Raw genomic sequence first — 22,504 nt, forward strand, 5'->3', positions numbered from 1 at the left:
CTCCCCCCTGCTCAACGGGCAGGCAGGCAGCCCTTTGTTGGCAGTTGTTCATATCAGCTCTGGCTTATCATAGAACATCACAGGAAATGTGAGAACAGCCACGTACAGGTCAGTGACACTTTTCATTTGTCTCGGGTGATAGGGTTTGTCAAACTATTCCTGGGCTGCCTCATCACCGACCGCATTTGCTCACTTAGAGGTTGACTTTCCCCCCTCATGTGAAATGTGGCGACGCTATACGGCTATCTTGACCTTGAATTGCATCATGTTTTGAATTGAATTTATTTTTGAATAGGAAAAGTCCTCCGGAATGGAGATGGCATTGTACTGCAATAGAAAGTGGTGCGACACATTCCGCACAACTAAGAAGGATATGAGAAGAGTTTTTAAAATAGATGCCCTTTGCAGTATCTGCTCTACAAATCATCACGTTAGAAAATTAACTAGCTAAATCTAAATGGAGGGAGATATTTTTAAAGCTATAAGACGACACTCTATAAACAGGTCCCTGCTTGGTGATTGTGGATGTCTAAGGAGTCAAATTAACCAATATGGTACTGGAGTACAAATTAACTTTTCCTAAATAGGTGTTCCAAATAAAGTGTGCCAGGATATTAGATTTTCAAGTTGTCATTAAGGCAACATCAAAATAGCTTTTAATGGATTGTGTACTTGAAATAACTTTCTAAATATAATTTTCACGGTTTACTTCTCAATCTGACCCAGGTCTTACATTGAATTACCAAGATAACATGCTACTAATTATTTGGATGGTCAATATTAATTTGAAAATAACTCAACATGCTATAAAACAGCTCCTTCTGATAGTTTTATTGTTTATTTACACAAATCTGCCCAACAGACTACATTAGCGCAAAGTCAAAATGTGTAAACACGCAATAAAATGTACATATCACGACTGCACCCATTTTTTCCCTCTTAAATCTTTCAAATTTGTTGTCTGGCATTCATCCAATTCAAATCCATTTGAAACTGTGCACACACACACACACACACACACACACACACACACACACACACACACGTCAAAACATTCCATGCAGTGCTACGCCTGGGCGTTAGGGTTCATAAAATCCCCAAATAGCAAGTGATGCCTTGTAAAGCGAAGGTTGACTTTGCAAGTCGGGTCTCTTACACCATAACCCTACGATAGTTCAGTTTCAATTGAAACAGACTGACATCTCTAACAAGGCCCAGGTATAGTTACAGCACAAATAAAAATGATCCAATGTTCAAATTGTCTTCCAGAGTAGAAACTATAGCAATATTATTTATTTTGGGAGAGGTAACAATTACATTTGAGTCTATCCTATTAAATGACTAATCGTACAGTAAAAAGGCAAAAGTAGCTTCCTTTGTGTTGAAATGCCATGCCAATTAAAGTCTGGAAGTAGCAATAGTGACGACTACCTTCCATTACGTTACATCCCTGTGCCATCTAAAATTATCCATGCTCATGGATTTAGTCTCTCTCCCAGGGTAGAGGTACACTTTCATCTCTGTTATTCTTTCTTCATTCCGAGGATTGGCGGTGCAGAAATCTTTTCTGTGTGCTAAAGCTCCACAGCCATATGTCACCACTGCCCTGTCCATGACACACACACTTTTAATCAGAGCTCAGTGATGGACCACATTGTGTCCTTTAGACCCGAAGCTTTGAGTCCTGGACTGATACAGCCGTGCTCTAAGCCGGTTGGCTGCCTGCATCCAGTACTGAGCTTCATCACACACATTCCTGGGTAGCAAAAAGTTAATAACTGTGAGTTCCTGTGACCCATAGGAGTTTCATTATATTTACATCTTTTAGTGGCATTTAACAAACTGAAAATATACAGACGATAGAGGGAAAGTCCTCTATCCCTATAGCCCAGGGAACATCAACTAGCGGATGGTCAGGGGGCCAGAACATAAATACAAATCATTTGTAGACAGCAAATTGACCGCAAGAAGCCCAAACAGACACACTACATGACTAAAAGTATGTGGACACCTGCTCGTCGAACATCTCATTCCAAAATGAGGTGCATTAATATGGAGTTGGTCTCCACTTCGTTGCTATAACAGCCTCCACTCTTCTGGGAAGGCATTCTACCAGATGTTGGAACATTGTTGTGGGGACTTGCTTCCATTCAGCCATAAGAGCATTTGTGAGGTCGGGCACGGATGTTGGGCAATTAAGGCTGGCTCGCAGTCGACTTTCCAATTCATCCCAAAGATGTTCGATGGGGTTGAGGTCAGGGCTATGTGCAGGCCAGTCAAGTTCTTCCACAACGATCTCGACAAATCATTTCTTTTTGGACCTCACTTTGCGCACGGGTGCATTGTCATGCTGAAACAGGAGAGGGCCTTCCCCAAACTGTTGCCACAAAGTTGGAAGCACAGAATCATCTAGAATGTCATTGTATGCTGTAGCATTAAGATTTCCCTTCAGTGGAGCTAAGGGACCTAGCCCGAAACATGAAAAACAGCCCAGACCATTATTCGGGCAGGTAGCGTTCTCTTGGCATTTGCCAAACCCAGATTCTTCCATCGGACAGCCAGATGATGAAGTGTGAATCATCACTCCGGAAAACACGTTTCCACTGCTCCAGAATCCAATGGCGGCGAGTTTTACACCACTCCAGCTGACGCTTGGCATTGTGAATGGTGATCTTAGACTTGTGTGCGGCTGCATGGCCATGGAAACCCATGCAATGAAGCTCCTGACAAATAGTCCTTGTGCTGACGTTACTTCCAGAGGTAGTTTGGAACTCGGTAGTGAGTGTTGCAACTAAGGACAGACAATTTTTACAGGCTATGCGCTTCAGCGGTCCCATTCTGTAAGTTTGTGTGGCCTACCATTTTGCGGCTGAGCCGTTGTTGCTCCTAGATATTTCCACTTCACAATAACAGCACTTACAGTTGACCGGGGCAACTCTAGCAGGGCAGACATTTGATGAACTGACTTGTCGGAAAGGTGGCATCCTATGACGGTGCCACGTTGAAAGTCTCTTTAGTGAGGCCATTCTACTGCCAAATGTTGGTCTATGAAGATGGCTGTTTGCTCAATTTTATACACCTGTCAGCAACGGGTGTGGCTGAAATAGCAAAATCCACTAATTTCAAGAGGTGTCCACATACATTTGTGGATATATAATGCATAATGTTTGACTAAAACAATAATTTCAAACCTACCTAAACCTTTCAAAGCGTACATTTATATATGATCACGTGTTTCTCTTCTTGGGAACAGATTTCTAAAATTAAAGTCACTTGTAGCTGATTTCCTGGTTGTTAGTCTGATGTCCAACAAAAAATTATTATTATTATTATTTATTTTTTTAACTTGCTCTAGCCTCTTAGGCAGCCAAGCCAAGGGTGTATGTAGTCAAGTCAATCAAGAAAGGTCAGATGTGAAACAGGCTGATGCGGATTAATGTTGACAATAAATGACATGATAATGCAGATGGCAGATGAAAGACTTCACCCACACTCGTGTTCAACATCAAATCAGAATTCCTACACTCAGAATGTACTGTACTTTAAGGACAGTGCGTGCACGTGTGCGTGTGTGCATGCATGTGCGCCCACCAATTATGTAGATTTTTAAAAGCATTCTAGGTTCACCTCCATGCCCTGCACTGAAAAAGCACAGACAAGGGGCAATGTCAAGATGACAAGTGCAAACAGCCAAAAGCTAAAAAAGGACTTCCTATTAAAACTAAAGTAGCTATTTTGGATGACAGCCAACTGTCCAAGTAAATCAATTTGAATTTGTTCAGGAGTTATCTGAAGGGTGAAAGTGATGTAATTTTAATAAGCAAATATGAACTTTAGGATGATTAAATGAATTTAGATGTTTTCCCTCAAAGTGAACATTGTTCAATAGCTGAACACATTTGCATACATGAAGTTACATTCCAAGAAAGCTCAGTACATGTCTTAAGTCAAATGGCAAAAACAAGCAAGTCCCATTACCTTACAGTACATAGTTAAAGGCAAACCTGCATTCATTAATCTACTGAATTTTCTTTCATTAGTTTAATGTAAAACATCGCAAAGGCTTTAGGACTTTCTAAATCTGCAACTTTTAGAGCCAACATGCATCATATAGCCTTCTGAAATGAGAACACTTTCAGTATTTATTTAGACCTCAAACCAAGAGGCTGGCAAAGAATCACCCTGGGAGGTGGTTTAGTGGGGTATAGCAAAACACAATCAGGAAACCTGAATCTCCTACCTGACTGATGTCTTCATCCAGACCTGACCGTGTGGAGAGGAGAAAAGGAGAAGAGGAGAGAGAGTAGGACAGAGGGTAGTGGAGGTCAGATAGGCCATACATAACCAGCCCTGCTGTTGACATTGTAGAACTCATCCTGTGGTTGTAGAGGCATTTCTCTTCCATTTTGGTGAGAGGATTTATTTACATGTCTCTGCCTGCAGCTTTCATTTGGCAAGATTTTACGGAGTGAGCGAGTCCTAGGGTTTGGGGGAGTAAGGTCTGCAGATAGTCTTGTTGACAGTAGAGCTGTTATCACAGAAGGAGTGCTGCTTGTCTCCTCACAGCTTAAGTACTTAAGGGTGTGTGTGTGTGTGTGTGTGTGTGTGTGTGTGTGTGTGTGTGTGTGTGTGTGTGTGTGTGTGTGTGTGTGTGTGTGTGTGTGTGTGTGTGTGAGAGAGAGAGAGAGAGAGGTTTGGATCGAACCCTACAGCATGGAGTGTCTGAGAGGACACCTCATAAAAAATTCCATGCTGTGTGAAGTTCATATTTTTTCAGAGGAACGTTAACTGGATGAAGAAGTTGCATCACTTATTTGGCCCCTTTAACATTCCATGTGGAAGGAAAATGGTCGCCAAGTTACTTCGAACTCAGCAAAGTACAAAAGCAGAGCATGTCCGTAACTACATATGAGGACACCAAGGGTTGGACCTCACATTTTTGCAATAAAATAAAAATATATATTTTGTACACAATAAAGAAAATAAATTATGGGTAAATTACGGGTCAACATCTAAATATTGTTCCTGGCACTCATCAAAGCTCAGAAGAATAATTTATTTGAACATTCTAATCGCGCCTGCCTTTGCGAACAAGTAGAATTGTGAACAGTGGTTTGTTCGTTATGATAACCTGCATCCCCCTGATTTGCCTCCCAGATTTGCCTTTTTAACAGCACATTCACCACTCTCACAAACAGCTAACTCGGCCCTCTTGCGGCACAGGCCGGGGGTCGAGTTATTTTACTTATTCCACATTTTGTTATGTTACAGCCCGAATTCAAAACTTACACACAATAACCCATAATGAAAAAGTGAAATTTTTTCAAATTTTAACAAATTTATTGAAAATGATAAAGAATTACCTCATTTACACAAGTATTCACACCCCTAAGTAAATACTTTGTAGAAGCACCGTTGGCAGCGATAAGGCTGTAAGTCTTTCTGGGTAGGTCTCTAAGAGCTAGACAACCACTAAGGTCTTGCCATAGATTTTCAAGCAGATTTAGTCAAAACTGTAACTCTGCCATTCAGGAACACTCATTGTCTTTTTGGTAAGCAACTCCAGTGAAAATTTGGCCTTTTAGTTTATTGTCCTGCTGAAAGGTGAATTCAACTCCACCTGTCTGGTGGAAAGCAGACGGAACCAGGTTTTCCTCTAGGATTCTGCCTGTGCTTAGCTGCATTCCATTTCAATTTTATAATGAAAAACTCCCCAGTCCTTAACAATTACAAGCATAACAATAACATGATGCAGCCATCACTATGTTTGAAAATATGGAGAGTGGTACTCAGTAATAAGTTGTATTGGATTTGTTCCCAAACTTGGGGTCAGGGTCCCATGTGGGGTCCCATGAGAAAATCTGTACTAATCTTATCAAACAAGTTAGGAACATAAAAAAGAGGATATGTTGCAATATGAACATCTCCACATGGCCTATCTTCCCTATAGGCCTGCATTAAAATGCAATCAAAATGAAAACACAGTTGAAAGTTTTCGCTTCGTCGCTATTTAATTCCTTGAGAGGAAGAACACACAGAGGAGATATTGTGAACGCTTCTCCAGCCTAGCTCGTTTCTTTCTCACTCATCTCCACTATGTTGCCTCCCATGGTCTCTAAGGACCAGCCGAGGTTGGGGTGCATTAGCATTCCCACACAGAAGATCCCACAGATGCTCAGGGGAAAGTCCCACAGGATGCAATGATCTGTGGATCAATATCTGGAGCTTAACGCATTGTGTTCACAGAATATTAAGTCATCGTGGGAAAGTTATCCCATCACGCTCCAGGTGAAAAGAGCCAAAGCCCACAATTATCCTAAGCCAGCCAGCCACCCACCCACCACGCTACGGTTCGAGATGATAAATGCAAATCATACCAATGAACAGAGGAAAAACTACTTTGAGGCAGGAGTCTGTCGAATTACAAAATACGAAAGCTGCATCTGTAAGCAAAATATTGACGCATGAATCAAAAGTAGGCAACATGCATCAACGTGCGTTGAAACATAGGAACTGGATTTATTTGAAGTGTCCACAGGGACTTCGGACATTCAGACACAAACTCGTTGCTCAAATGTCAACAACGGTAACTGTGTAAACAGAACATCTCGTTGTTGACATCCTGACATGTACAGTGCCTATATTGCTGTAAACCCCAGAGTCTCCTAGACCTACCATTAGTCTGACTCGTCTATGTCAAATCCCTCCTTGTCCCTTCTTTTCCAGGGTAGCGGAGCGGAGAGCCTGTGACAGGTTACGCGCGCATCCACTGCACACATCATTGATAGTAATGGGGGGGGGGGGGGGGGGGGGGGGGGTAAAGTAGGCAGGGAGGGGTGTGTGTGAGAAAGTTTGTATGCAGGGGCGTTAGCAAGTCAGGATTACACAAGCGGAGCATGAGTTCCGCTCCGCGAGATCAATTTATGTCACCAAACGGCATGACAACCAGTCCCCTCCCAGTCACCATCTGCCTTGTCCCCAAGCCAATTTGTCACAGCACATTCATGTGTGGTGATGCCCTCCTTTAACATTGAGGAAGATGGCTGTGGGGAAAATAAGAAAGGAAGGAAGGAAGGAAGTAAAGAAAGGAGGAAGGGGAAAATAGCACTGGCAGCACACTTATTGAGGTACTACTGGTATGGACTGGTGTCAGAACTTAGTTCGCACCCAACTGAATTAGAATGACCTAATTGAGGTGAACACTCTCCAGCATTTTCTCACGTAAGATGGCGTCATTCTAACATGACATACAGTTGCCAGGAGCCATCTGTCTAAACAAACGTGGAAGAATCATCTCTAAGAATCATGATGACCTAACACTAGTTCCTAATTCTCCACTCTCCGTAGCTATGATGCACTGGCTACTACGGCAAACAATGCTCGATCAGCTGAGCCAACCAGTGAATGGCCATTAGAGTAGGTCGTTTGCCAGCTTGCTGATGAAGTTGTTCGGCACCAAAGTTATGGGACTGTTTTAAGAAATTAGCATGTGTCTGACTGACAGCTGGCACTGTGCCTTGCTACTTTGTAACATTTGGCCAATGCCATAACGCTGCGAAAGAGTGGTCAGCTGTGCTGCAGAACTCAGCCCACTAGTCACGGCAGAACAGAAACTGCCTTATCATGAAAACTCACTAGTGCTATTAGCTAGAATTTCACTACACTAGCTAACGGGAGTATTCAGCAACGAATGTGTAGTGAGGGCCAGCCAACGAGAGCATACAGGTCACAGTGGTGGGTAGTATATGGGGCTTTGGTGACAAAACGGATGGCACTGAGATAGACTGCAACCAATTTGCTGAGTAGAGTGTTGGAGGCTATTTTGTAAATGACATCGCCGAAGTCAAGGATCGGTAGGATAGTCAGTTTTACAAGAGTTTGTTTGTCTGCATGAGTGAAGGATGCTTTGTTGCAAAATGGGAAGCTGATTCTAGATTTAATTTTGGATTCTTAATATGAGTCTGGAAGGAGAGTTTGCAGTCTAATCAGACACCTAGGTATTTGTAGTTGTCCACATATTCTAAGTCAGACCCGTCCAGAGTAGTGATGCTAGGCGGGCGGGCAGGTGCGGGCAGCAATCGGTTGAAGAGCATGCATTTAGTTTTACTTGCATTTAAGAGCAGTTGTATGGCATTGAAGCTCGTCTGGAGGTTAGTTAACACAGTGTCCAAAGAAGGGCCAGATGTATACAGAATGGTGTCTTCTGCGTAGAGGTGGATCAGAGAATCACCAGCCGCAAGAGCGACATCCTTGATGTATACAGAGAAAAGAGTCGGCCCGAATCATCTCATATGTATTTGCTGTATTCTATTTAATGCCACTGACATTGCTCGTCCTAATATTTAAATATTTCTTAATTCCATTACTTTTAGATTTGTGTGTGTTGTTGTGAATTGTTACAAATATTTCTGCACTGTTGAAGCTAGTAACACAAGCATTTCCCTAAACCTGCAATAACATCTGCTAAATGTGTATGTGACCAATACAATTTGATTTCAGCCAGGAAGCAGGTCGCTAGTTAGCTAGCAAATTTTTGTGCACATTTAAATTTTCATACTGATTCTACAACCACAAAACACCTTTAGCTTTATGTAGAATTAGGTAAAGACTTTCTCATGAAAAAAACATCAATATCAGCTACGGGTTTATAGTGTTTGGTAAGATTGGTAAGATTAACTGAGTCTTAAGGATGAAAGGGGGTTCAGTTTTGAGGATGAAATTAGTGTTTTCTAGTTATCAGACAGATCAGTGAAGACCCTCCAGTGGCAATGGAAAAGGTTGGATTAATGTCTTATATGAGCTGTTATAGAGTAGTGAGGTTTTGGACAGGGCAATAAACTGGTGCCAACCAAGGCATTAAAGGAGTGTACACTACAAATCAGAGCTTATTTCTTACCATCTTTCACTAGAAAAAGCAGTGAAACAACCTTTGCAGCGATGCATGGAAGATATGAATAGAATTTCACACATTTGTGCCAGTGTGTGAGGCCAGTGGGACGGGGACAGTGCTTTATTGCGAAATGACTGGGTGACAAGGTATGAAAGCAATGTGAGACACAGTCCTCTCATATACACACACACACCGTTTGCTGTGACAAGTCCCGCCATTCAGTGCTCCGTCTGATCACATTACATGCCTTTGCTCCCACTGACTGGTGTTCCTTCCCATTTTACCGTTTGTGGCAGCCATAATGAAAAGCAGAAAATGGCCAACCATATCAGAGCCAGCTGTAGACACCCAACTACTCTGCAAGTGACCAATTGAGCACAACACCTATATCCTCTTTCTACATGGCCTGCACACCAAACCCTAATGCATTGTTTGCCTGCTAACATATTTGACAACAATGGAAGTGGCTGGCATGCACTCACTTTGATTGATGCACAACGCTACACAATGGCCCGTGATGTTTGTATACATAGCCGGCCAAAAGAGGGCTATCAGTACAAAGCCAATGCACATCAAGGGGTATGAACGCAGGTGTGTCCAATGTGAACCCTCGTCCCGTCAAAACGCTGAAAATACGGGCAACAGGGAGTGAAAAGGGTGACAGAGACAGAATTGCAGCTGTGTTGTTATATAAAGCATTGAGGGCGGTTGTCCAACAAAGCCGGGCCTATACAGATAAGGTTTCAAATGAAAGTCCTGAAGGGCTCATTTCCACTGCGGACAACAATCACTTCATGATGTGAGGGCTCACGTAGTCAGCTACGGGTGTTATCCGGAAGGACATTGAAACATCAACAGCAGGCATCATAGCACACCACTCGGTGACCTTTGAGCTATAGAACACCAATTAGATACGAGTCAGCATTTATTACAGCCAGCATGTTTGACGTCATACTCCATCTAAACCCATGGGTTAGACTACTTTGGATCCTGTTTCCAAGCCAAGATTCTATGTCTGAAATGTAGACATGAAGAGGGAAGAATAATGGTGACAGTACTCACTTTCTGTATCAGTACAGATGGATGGTTATTGGTTACACCGTCAAATGGCCCAGTCGATCTTTGGTTCCTCCCAACAGAGGTGAAGAATTCAGAGGGTCCGATCCGATAAGTACGGAGGGGTTGTGCAGTTGGGGGAGGGTCAGGGGGTTGAAACCCCCCTCAGATATTTTCACAATTAGTTTTGCAATCCTCAGCAAACTTCCTGTGAGAGAAAAAAAAAACAAGAGACGAACAACATGAGCGGTGTGCTGCAGCAGTGATGGCCCAGTACGTAAACAACGGGAGGGAGAGCACAGCTGAGCTGCAAACACACAGGCTAATAACCTCTGCCTTTTCAACGCACAGCCTCGGCAGGATACTGCAACGGGCCGCTGACCCATGACTGAGGAAGATGTGCGGAGGGGGGCAAACATCCTCTTAGCATAATCTCCTCAGTCGCTTTACTGTCATAACATAGCAGCATAACACAAGCAGATGAGCTCTAAATATAACCAGATGCGTGGGGCTCCACAGGGGTTGAGGCGGTGAGGCGACAGAGAAGCTGCAGAGCTACAGTATAGTGTGAGAACTTCTCTCTATACTTATCCATTTCCCATAGTCTCAAATTGTTCAAACAGCCTACAATGGATGTGGAATATAGACACTAATGGAAAAAAGAGCTGTCAATCATCTAAGGTTGTTTGTTACATAGTAACGCTAACAGCCTACTGGTACTTCATATAAAGTTGCTGCTAACAACTCTGTGTTACAAATGGCTATTCCACTGAAGCTTGTTTATGAGCTTCAGAACCATCTGGGAGATTGAATTATAACCGGCCTTGTCAGCTAACTGTATCATCATGGTTTTACCATCTCTCCTAAAGAAACCCCCTTGCAGTGATGGGAACCCGTGACAGATAAACTTCCCTTCAATCCATTCCAGACTAATGGCATGTGGTCGATGACTCTTGCGCCCATCGCTAACAACCAGCGCTGACTAATGTCATGTGGTCGATGCGTCTTGCGCCCACAAATACGCCCCCGCCGCACATCCATTCATGCGCACAGGGTCGCACACAAATGGCTGCGGATTGCAGGTCGTGACCATGGAGCTCTCCCTTACATCCTGTAATTACTAACGTATGTCCACTCACTGAACTGACTCACACAGCCCAGCGGATGGAGGACATCAGTCTCTCTGACCCCCCTGGATATTAACCCAGCTGACTGCAGCTGCTATAGACTGCAGAGTGACTCAGGAGCCTAACCAACAGTGGTCTAATGCCCCCATGAATAAGGCTATAAACCCAGAACCACCCCAGCATTCTCCACATTAACTAGGCTAGCGTGGGTTCCTTGGCATAACGACCCACAGTGACTAAACCTATGTGGTGAAGAGGGGGACGCAAACCTTCGCTCACACGGTGTGGGTCGGTAAGTGGATGCGTGTTGGTCTTCATGCCAAATGACATAGGTTCCCAATCATGGGACACAGAAGTTTGCTGTACACGATTGATGTCAGTGCTCAACTACAAATACCCTCTACAACTGATTTCCATTTTCACATAGTTAAGACCACAGTGGTCACATTTGGCACAGAGCAGCCATTTTGGAGTGACACTAAACCATCAGAGGCCCTGTCAACATCTGTTGAATAGCTAATTTAGCAGCCTCTGACACATAGGATAGCTCAAATTATGGTCAGCTGATTTCGTTGGCACACAATGTGTCTTTTCAGAGTAGAGACCAAGAGAAGTATGAGCAAGGCGTTTTGTTGTTTGTGCTTGCTTGTTTGTTTGTTTTCCCCAGCCCAACATGGATTGACTTGCAGTATAGATTTCACGAAATTAAAACTTCTAGACGTGGTCTTTACTTTTTTTTTCTTAAAACAAACCATACCATGCCCTGGAACCGAAGTTGAGAGAATTGGTTTTGGTGCACACATAAATTCATCACGTTTTTACTATTCAGATTTTGTCCAATAATTTCGAATCTTATTGGCTTGGATTGGCTGCACTGAGCCTCCGTTTCCCCTGCCTTAAGGACAGCTAGTCCAACTTGGTGTCACCCCCCCAAAAAAATTACAAATATTTTCACATGAACATCCCTTTGAACTGAAAAAAAAGATTTATTAATGTGGATATTGACTTTGTCACATCAGCATGCTTTTGTGACTCAGTCGATGCCAATGCAGGGCTACGGGCCAGAAGGTTAAGGGTTCGCTGACCACAATGGACGAGCCACTCCCCCTGCCATTCTCATTACACCTACACTACAATCATAACTGGCTGCAGATAATGATCAGCTAAGTGGAAATCAGATTTTCAACATTTTGATGCTATATTTATAATCATATAAAATATATGCAACAAATTTCCACCAACAGGTTTCTGTGCCAACACATCAACCAATAAGCAAAGCATACCGACTTTCGCCGCGTTAATGTCACGGTTTGAGATTTCAGCACCACAATCTGCACAGTTTGGAGACTGGAATTCTATTTTGGACTAATGTGCACAGGTATCCTACAGGAGATTTCTGAAGTAGTCTAAAACATTGTGACTAGGGCTGTGACAATACCAGTATCGCAATATTTCTTCCATGGCAAAAATGAAAACATAAAGCAGCCCAAACTCTTTGGTCCTTAAAAAACCTACTGTATGTAAAATATTGTGTGCTATATCTTGAAAAATAAATAAACGTGACTCTGGATGACGTCATAATGATCCCACTGGGCACAGATGTCAGTTCAAAATGTAGTTTTGATTTACATTTGGTTGAGTGAACATGAATTCAACAACAAATATGGTTTTAGGTTAAAAGTCAGGTAAAAAAATAAGACAAAATGCCCTTGATGACTTTTTGCAAATCCAATCAGTTTTCCACATTGATTCAACGTCATCCCTTTTAACATTGTTGTAAAATGACCCGTAAGTAAGCATTTCACTGTTAGTCTAAAACGGTTGTTTACTAAGCATGTGACAAATTCATTTTATTTGATCACATTGATTTTCTTGGTTGAAATGATGTGGACACTAGGGATTTAACATTTTATTACTGTTCAAGTACTCGCATGATTTTTTTTGGTGTACGAGTCAACTGGTGATATTATATTGTGGAAAACAATCTTCAAAAAAAGCAGTAACCTCAGCAGTGGGGTTTGCTTGTAGAAGCCTATGACGGCAATGGCATAGCTTTGCTTTGTTAATATAGCAGGCCTTATCTCCTGAGCCCTTATCACAGTCAAGACACCTATCTCACCTATCTAAGTAAAAAAAAAAATGTTTTAAACATGTAAAATAACAGCATAAAATAGAACATAATGCCAGGGCGAAGTGATGTGCATCTCGGGTCTGGAACAGCTATTCTCAAAGAGTGATCATTTGAAACGGGGCTCGATACGGCGAGTTGAAATATTTTTTCCCAGGGTTACAAACCGAGATCTATCTTTCAATATACAGATGTTCCATTTAGAATATTCAAACTGTTCTTTGGAATTTTCCAAATGGATGAACAATTCCACATTGAATACTGCATGGTGATAACGTATGGCCATGGCATCTGTTTGGTGAGCAGGTTTGTGTATTTTCAGTGTGAAACCCATCTATGTTTAGGCTAACCAATTCTAAAAATGGATCATGGCTTTCACCTGGTCAGTCTACGTCATGGAAATGTTTGGTACACTCAGTGTATTTTCCTACTTCAATCAACCAGTCCATTTTGAATTTGTGATAAAACTTTTGTCATTTGGAAAGGAATGTAGCTTGTGTATTCCATTCGTTAGATCCGTTATTATAGGCATTTATTTTTGTAAACCTAACAGGAGCATGTGTGTGCAATCAGCATGCATGTGTTTCGGGAGCGGTCAGAACACAACTGAGCGAATGAGACAGGGAGGGGCAAAGGGAATTTAGGGAGAAGGACTGTGTGATGCTTGGCTTGGTTTCTTCTTGGTTGTGCCCCGCAAATGCACATGAACTTTGTGAAGAATTTCACTTGCCATTTTGGGCATCCACAAAGCACAATCCACCAAATAATCTCAGGTTCAAATTTGAGCTTTGACGTCCATTCGAGTACTCATGCCCATCCCTAGTGGAAACAATGTTGATTCCACCCGTTTTTTCCCCAGTGGGATATTTGTTTCCAACATTAGGGCAGATTTCATAAAGAAGTTAAATCCACTTTGTGTTTTGTCTCCTTGCCACAATACTAACGAGTATCGCGATACTGGTATAGTCCAGTCCCCTAATTGTGAATGGTTGTGTTTATGCCACACATGAAAGGTAATACATTTTAAAAGTTAAATGACAAATATTTAGGGTATATTAAAGCTTTATTGGTTCTACGTGCGTAAGGAATATCGGAGAGGAGGCAGACCACGCGTTAAGCTTTCCTGAATAACTGGGCCTGCTGGGAGCATATGTGGCCACATTTTTATAGGACGACTTGAGAGAATGATGATCCACAACAGACAGTGCATCTCAGTATCACAACTTAAAATACAGCCAGACTGGCTTGCTACTGTGCCTTTCTATGCCTTATAAACTGTTCAGTAGACCCCCTGATCCAAATGGAATGAAATATTCAAATCACAGGGCACTGTTATTCAAATGATATTTTCACTGCAGTTTACAGCCTAGAGTAGAATGTTGTACTCACTTGAAAACAATACTGAAATTATTCATTGTAATGTTGTGTTTTAGGTTAATCTAGGTAGGATACTTGTACTGTTCCTAAAGAGCAATAAGGGAGCTGCGTGTCTCATGTCTTCACTGTTCTTTCCACTTATATTGAAAATTAGTGCAGCTTTGAATGATTTTACATGTAGTATGATTGTCCAGATCTGCAATATGCAAACTAACAAACAATCCACCTACCACTATTGTCACTATGAATGGTGGATAAAGGACAGGATAGACAGACTGGTAAGACTATTGACCTGTGTGGTATAGTTAACGTGGGAAGTACTCATGCCCCCTCATGCCCAGTTCGTCTCTGCGCTCAAATCCCTCCTTCCCTTGCAGGCTCCTCACCTCTTGCCTCCTTTCTTTATCTCTACCACTTCCAACCTTCACCTCCTACCATTTATGTGCAATTCCTCCCGCCTTCCAAAAAACCTCTTCAGTATCCTCCTTAAAAGTCTTTGCAAACCCTCCCTCCCTCCTCCACATCCTCCCTCAATCTCTCAGATCATTCTTCCCTCCAGATATCTCCCTCTAGGCATTGCGCTGGTTCGCTCTGCTGCAGAGGTGATCAATGGCCCCTGGCGCCTCGGGGCCCCTGGGCTCCTGAAATGCAGGTATTAATAATGCAGGGCCCGGCTGTCATTTCCTCCATTAGCTTGGGGGAGACATGGGGCCCGGATGGCTGATTGATTACTAATTGGATTAATTGCAGTCTTTTAGGGGAGGAGAATGTAGTAGTCTGGAGACCTAGCTGGCAACTGATAGGGGAGTGCATTTGACATGCTGGCATTCAGAGATAGGGATACCGAATGCTGAAACGGGTAGCGTAAACTGTGAGGGGGTTGGGTAGACTGGGGTTGCCTGTTCAGTTTCTTTGGTTGACGCCAGGGTTGAGAGGGTATGTCATTTGAGATACAGGAACATTTGTGCAACATGCACTTGGTAGAAACGAGGAATTGATCAAGCAGCTTCTCAATAGAGGCGTTTTCCATTATTGCACAGTGTGTGTCTGCTGAACGAAATTAACTCAACGCCTTGTACACCAAATCACCCATCCTGATGACATCGTTACTTTCATTTGCTAGGTCTTTCCTCCCATTTCCTTTGGAGGTATCTTCTTAGCCATCGACATCTGGCTACACTCTTTGATAAGACAGAGATGTAGATTAGGTAAATGTGCAATGATTGTTTCTGATGGACAACACTTTCTGTAATCTTCTAACCTTCCTTTGAGATAAAGTTAATAAACCTCATTACAGCCATGGCACACTGAGATCTGTATTCTCCAGAAGGGCCCATTCACCACATTGGAAAAGCCTAAAACATGCAGTCATGTCAATGCCTTTCCGTATAGGATTTTAATTGTTGACCTATCCATCGCACTGATCGCAGACATGTGCAAATCAAAAGTTTATTGGTCGCATACAGTTTAGCAGATGTTATAGCGGGTGAAACAAAATGCTTAATTTACTAGTGCCTAACAATGCAGTGAAATGTCAAAAAGTACACATATAATCAAACAAATAAGAAATGTCCAACATGTCCAAATCCAATTAACAATCCAAATAGCCTGTAACAGTACGTCAAATGTAATCCATACGTAGATACACTGAGTGTACAAAACATTAAGCGCACCTGCTCTTTCCATGACAGAGACTGACTAGGTGAATGCTATGATCCCTCATTGATGTAACTTGTTAAATCCACTTCAATCAGTGTAGATGGAGGGGAGGAGACAGGTTAAAGAAGGATTTTCTAGTCGTGAGACAATTGTGACATGGATTGTGTGTGTGCCATTCAGAGGGTGAATGGGCAAGACAAAATATTTGTATGGGGTATGATAGTAGGTACCAGGCGCACCAGTTTGTGTCAAGAACTGCAACTCTACTGGGTTTTTCACACGCAATAGTTTCCTGTGTGTATCAAGAATGGTCCACCACCCAAAGGACACCCAGCCAACTTGACAACTGTGGGAAGTCAACATGATGAACGCTTTCGACACCTTGTAGAGTTCATGACCTGATGAATTGAGGCAGTTCAGGGGGAAAAAGGGGTGGGGTGCAACTCAATATTAGGAAGGTGTTCTTAATGTTTGGTATACTCGGTGTATACACGATGAATTTACACAATACAGTTGAAGTCGAAAGACTACATACACTTAGGCTAGAGTCATTAAAATTAGTTTTTCAACCACTCCACAAATGTCTTGTTAACAAACTATAGTTTTGGCAAGTCGGTTAGGACATCTACTTTGTGCATGACACAAGTAATTTTTCCAACAATTATTTACAGACAGATTATTTCACTTATAATTCACTGTATCACAATTCTAGTGGGTCAGAAGTTTAAAGGCACAGTCAACTTAGTCTATGTAAACAGATTGGACAATTCCAGAAATGTCCTGGCTTTAGAAGCTTCTGATAGGCTAATTGACATTATTTGAGTCAATTGGAGGTGTACCTGTGAATGTATTTCAAGGCCTACCTTCAAACTCAGTGCCTCTTTGCTTGACATCATGGGAAAATCAAAAGAAATCAGCCAAGACCTCAATTGTAGACCTCAAAAAGTCTAGTTCATCCTTGGGAGCAATCTCCAAATGCCTGAAGATCCCACGTTCATCTGTATAAACAATAGTATGCAAGTATAAACACCATGGGACCGTACAGCTGTCATACCGCTCAGGAAGGAGACGCATTCCGTCTCCTAGAGATGAACGTACTCTGGTGCGAAAAGTGCAAATCAATCCCAGAACAGCAGCAAAGGACCTTGTGAAGATGCTGGAGGAAACCAGTACAAAAGTATCTATATCCACAGTAAAATGAGTCCTATATCCACATAACCTGAAAGGCCGCTCAGCAAGGAAGAAGCCACTGCTCCAAAACCGTCATTAAAAAGCCAGACTACGGTTTGCAACTGCACATGGAGACAAAAATCATACTTTTTGGAGAAAAGTCCTCTGGGCTGATGAAACAAAAATATAACTGTTTGGCCATACTGACCATCATTATGTTTGGAGGAAAAAGGGGGAGGCATGCAAGCCGAAGAACACCATCCCAACCGTGTAGCATGGCAGAATCATGCTGCAGGAGGGACTGCTGCACTTCACAAAATAGATGGCTTCATGAGGAGGGAAAATTATGTGGCTATATTGAAGCAACATCTCAAGAAACAGCCAGGAAGTTAAAGCTTGGTCTCAAATGGGTCTTTCAAATGGACAATGACCCCAAGCATACTTCATAAAGTTGTGGCAAAATGCTGTGGCAAAATAGCTTAAGGAAAACAAAGTCAAGGTATTGAAGTGGCCATCACAAAGCCCTGACATCAATCCCATAGAATATATGTGGACAGAACTGAAAAGGCGTGTGCGAGCAAGGATGCCTACAAACCTGACTCAGTTACACCAGCTCTGTCAGGAGGAATGGGCCAAAATTCAGCCAACTTATTGTGGGAAGCTTGTGGAAGGCTACCCGAAATGTTTGACCCAAGTTAAAAAATGTAAAGGCAATGCAACCAGATACTAATTTAGTGTATGTAAACCTCTGACGCACTGAGAATGTGCTGAAAGAAATAAAAGATTCTCTACTATTATTCTGACATTTCACATTCTTAAAATAAAGTGGTGATCCTAACTGACCTAAAACAGGGAATTATTACTAGGATTAAATGTCAGGAATTGTGAAAAACTGAGTTTAAATGTACTTGGCTAAGGTGTATGTAAACTTCAGACTTCAACTGTATAACCTAAGAATGATATGTACAGCAGTGGATATATTACATTCCGTAAATATAAAACACACACACACACACACACACACTAGTACCGGGTTGGACCCCCCTTAGCCTCCAGAACAGCCTGAATTCGGGGCATGGGAACGTTACTCAATTGGTATCAAGGGACCTAATGTGTGCCAGGAATACATTCTCCACCCCATTACACCTCCGCGAACAGCTTGTACCATTGACACCAGAAAGGATGGGGCCCATGGACTCATGCTGCATACGGCAAATCCTGACTCAGCATGACGCAACAGGAACTGGGATTCGTCGGACCAAGCAATGCTTTTCCACTCCTCAATTGTCCAGTGTCAGTGATTGCGTGCCTACTGGAGCCTCTCTTGTTTTTAGCTGATAGGAGTGGAACCCAGTGTAGTCATCTGCTGCAATAGCCCATCAGTGACAAGGAGTGCCGAATTGTGCATCCCAAGATGCCGTTCTGCACTGTTTACTTGTCTGTTTGTGAGCCGCCTGATAGCTTGCACCATTCTTGCCATTCTCCTTCGACCTCATCAACGAGTGGTTGTTGCCCACAGGACTGCCGCTGACTGGATGCTTTTTGTTTGTCGCACCATTCTCGGTAAACCCTAGACACTGTCGTGCATGAAGATCCCAGGGCTCCGTCCGATTCTGAGATACTGAAACCGGCACACCTGGCAAGGACGATCATACTACGCTCATAGTCACTTAGGTCACTAGTTTTGCCCATTCTAATGTTTAATCGAACAGTAACTGAATGCCTCAATGCCTGTCTGCCTGCTTTATATAGCAAGCCATGGCCATGTGACTTGCTATCTGGAACCAGGTGGGTGTATCAAATAAACTATCAAGAGTGTACGTATGTAAATGGTGTGTATAGACAGTTGGGACAGTATGTGAATAGAAAATTAGTTATATAGGGTGAGCCATGACTAAAATACAGTATATACTGTACATTTAAAGTGGGTTAAACAATATGTAAACATTATTAAAGTGACCAGTGTTCAATGACTATGTACAGCAGCAGTCTCTAAGTTGCAGGGTAGAGTACCGGGTGGTAGCCGGCTTGTGACAGTATCTAAGAATCAGGGCATGGTAATGGGCGGAGGCCAGCTAGTGGTGACTGTTTAACAGTCTGATGGCCTGGAGATAAACAGCTTCTTATCAGTCTCTTGGTCCCAGCTTTGATGCACCTGTACGGTCTCCGGGTTCTCGATGGTAGCGGGGTGAACAGGGCGAGGTTTAGGCGGCTAAGGACCTTGATGATCTTCTTGGCCTTCCTGTGACACCGGTTGCTGTAGATGTCCTGGAGGGGAGGCAGAGTTTCCCCTGATGATGCGTTGGGCTGACCGTACCACCCTCTGGAGAGCCCTACTGTGCAATGTTTGCATGTATGTGCATATTAATGCGTCCAATGCTGTGCTTATGTGTTTGTATGTGTCAGCCTTACGTGTTGCCCTTGGTAACTGGTGGTCAGGCATAGATCATGGTTGGAAAAACTCATGTGTGTGCACGCTGGGAGTTTTGTGTGTATACTGTATGTTTTTACAACACGCCAAAACCCACAATAGAAACAAATCCACTTATGCATGGATCCGACACATATCATTGTGGGTGCGTGGATGCGAGCATCCACATGAAAGCATAGCAAGTCATATCCTGCCAGCTGGAGCACAGAAACCTCAGGAGTGTGTGTACAGTGTGTGAAACAACATACTGTAGTGTCCTACTTCCAAACTCATCAGGTTATTTTGAAGGGAAAATACAATTTATTGGCCAATCCAGAAATCACAAATGCAACTCATTATTCCTGAATACAGTGCAGCCGGACTGCTTCATCCTTTCCCAGGCTGTATCACATCCGGCCGTGATTGGGAGTCCCATAGGGCAGCGCACAATTGGCCCAGCGTTGTCTGGGTTTGGCAGGTGTAGGCCGTCATTGTAAATAAGAATTTGTTCTTAACTGACTTGCCTAGTTAAGTAAAGGTTAAGTAAAAAACGAAAAACAAAAATCCCCAGTATAGAATGTCAGAGTGATAGACTACTATAATGGGATTTACAGAAGAGGTCCTTTGTCTGATCCTTGCTCTTCTCCTCTCAAGTCTTATGAATCATTAGAAGACCCTCATCAGGATTTTTGACAGTATGAGATGTCATTACGCTTTCTTCCCAACGAGGTGTTGTCAGGATTTCGTCATGGTTTCAAACAGTAAGCCTATCTCTACATTTCACTCCCGAAGCCCGCACACACACACCCTTTGCTTCCTTCCAGGCAAAAGCGTTATTCCTTGGGCAGTCGGGGACAAGCACGACTCTCTTTCTCGCGCTCTGTCTCTCTCTTTCGCGCTGTGCTGCACCTGCTCCCCTTCACCCACTCCTCTCCTCACCCCTCACCTCCTCCCGGCCCCTGTGGCTAGCTGCAGAGATGGCCCGCTGCGCTAATTGAAAGCGACCCTGACTCGTCCTTTCCCCGAGGCGCTCCAGCCGATGCCCCATTGTTTTCTTTCACCGGCGGTTGACAACTGGCCTTTTAGCCATGGCGCGCTGCAGCGCAAACTCTGACCACAGCGCTCTGTCCTCGCGCCCTAACCCCTCTCTCTCCCCACAGACCCTTTTCAGGCCCATGGTGAAATGGAGAAACTGCAGAGTTGCAGATTTGGTTGTTGTTCTGCTTCTAAGGTAAGAACGGTTTGTCAAAATTAGACAGAATCGCATGTAAGTGGATTAAGTCATTTTGATTATGGTCCATTTATTGGAGCCAGCAGCCCAAGAGGTGAATGAGACAGTGATGTTAAAATGCTTTGAGTGCTGATGATAATAATTCACTACTTCGCCTTTCTTAGCAAGACTCCCGAAAGGATAAAGGATAAAACATTTAATGGGAACGCTGATATACCCACAAGACAGGCAAATGTGCTTGGATACAATTTCCTTCAGATGGCACCTTGTGAAAAAACTGCAATGTCCCCCTGAAATGAGGCGCGTGAACGGGGAGTTTTCCCATGGCTGTAGGCTGTTCTTATCACCCACACGGAGCAGAGCTGGAGCCCATAATCTAATAGCCTCACAGCACTGTCATAAATCACCCTGAGAGACTGCATGCTGCAACACACTGACACTTCCAATCTGGCAACCTGTGTCTTTATTAAAGACCACATTATACGGGGGAGACACCCCCCCCCCCCCCCTTTCCTCCAAATATCCTCCATTGGAAAAGCATACATCCTGTACACACACACACACACACGAACGTTAACACACACAGAGATGCCATATATGCCGTGTAAATGTATGACCTGCGAACTGAGAGGGGAGGGTGATGAATGCTAGAGTGATGGCTGTAGTCAAGAAGCACATTTCAGTCCATGCGTGCGTGTTTGTATGTGCAGAAATGCACACAGTAGGGATGGTTTTTGCCTGGCTGCCTGCCTGCCTGTGTGGGTCCATGCATGCATTAGTTTCCTTTCAGTCATTTTGACAACTTCATTGGAAAATGCCAATGTAAACATGGATTCTGACAAACAGTAGCAAGCTTAGATTCTGAGATAGCCAGCTTAGGCTCTCTCGTTTCCTTCTTAAATATAATTATAGCACTGTCACACAGAGAAATTACAACATAGCACATCCAAAATGGAGAGAGAACATTGGCTTATTGATGTAATAAAACTAAATGAACAGGCCACAGGTCTAGCTTATTGAACCTGAAGGACCAGCAGGCCTATTTTAAAAACATTAACATTTTGAGGAGGAGATAATGATTTTTGTAACAAATCCACAGCTATTCTGTGCACTTTCTATCTACGAAAGCTTTCTCTTCAAAGTTCACAGGAATGACTCACTGAATCTTTGTCAAGACACTAGATCCATCGCTCAATGGGGAAAATCAAGCTTATTGTACCTTTACCAACCCTCACAGAGTTGAACCAACTTTGGTGGAGAAAGCTAAAACTGCTTGAACTCACTGAGCGATGTATGCACCAACAAAATGAAACATGCAGCTTTCACTGCCTGTCTCAGTACTCAACCAAAATAGTGCAAATTCCCGAAAGGAGAGACCTCCCAAATCCCTACCCCCCGAGCCTTACTGTGGAAAGACATCACTGAAGACATGATATTTAAGTAGCAGTTGTTATTC

The 22,504-nt window shown here is 43.0% G+C and overlaps 1 protein-coding gene across 5 annotated transcripts in view; it reads right to left on the reverse strand.

Moving 5' to 3' along the window:
• Positions 1-22,504, reverse strand: part of LOC110487106 (semaphorin-6D) — a 122,640-nt gene that overhangs the window by 49,608 nt on the left and 50,528 nt on the right. For 3 of the 5 annotated variants that reach the window (XM_036945769.1, XM_021559031.2, XM_036945766.1), the window contains one exon: positions 9,953-10,154. The exons of 1 other annotated variant lie outside the window; for it this stretch is intronic. The gene's annotated coding sequence lies outside the window, so the exon portion shown is untranslated. Of the gene's footprint in view, positions 1-4,240; positions 4,264-9,952; positions 10,155-22,504 lie in introns of all 5 variants that reach the window. One more of the 5 variants, XM_036945763.1, reaches the window with a different exon arrangement.

The sequence above is a fragment of the Oncorhynchus mykiss genome, chromosome 2, assembly GCF_013265735.2.
Source record: "Oncorhynchus mykiss isolate Arlee chromosome 2, USDA_OmykA_1.1, whole genome shotgun sequence".
Lineage (NCBI taxonomy): Eukaryota > Metazoa > Chordata > Actinopteri > Salmoniformes > Salmonidae > Oncorhynchus > Oncorhynchus mykiss.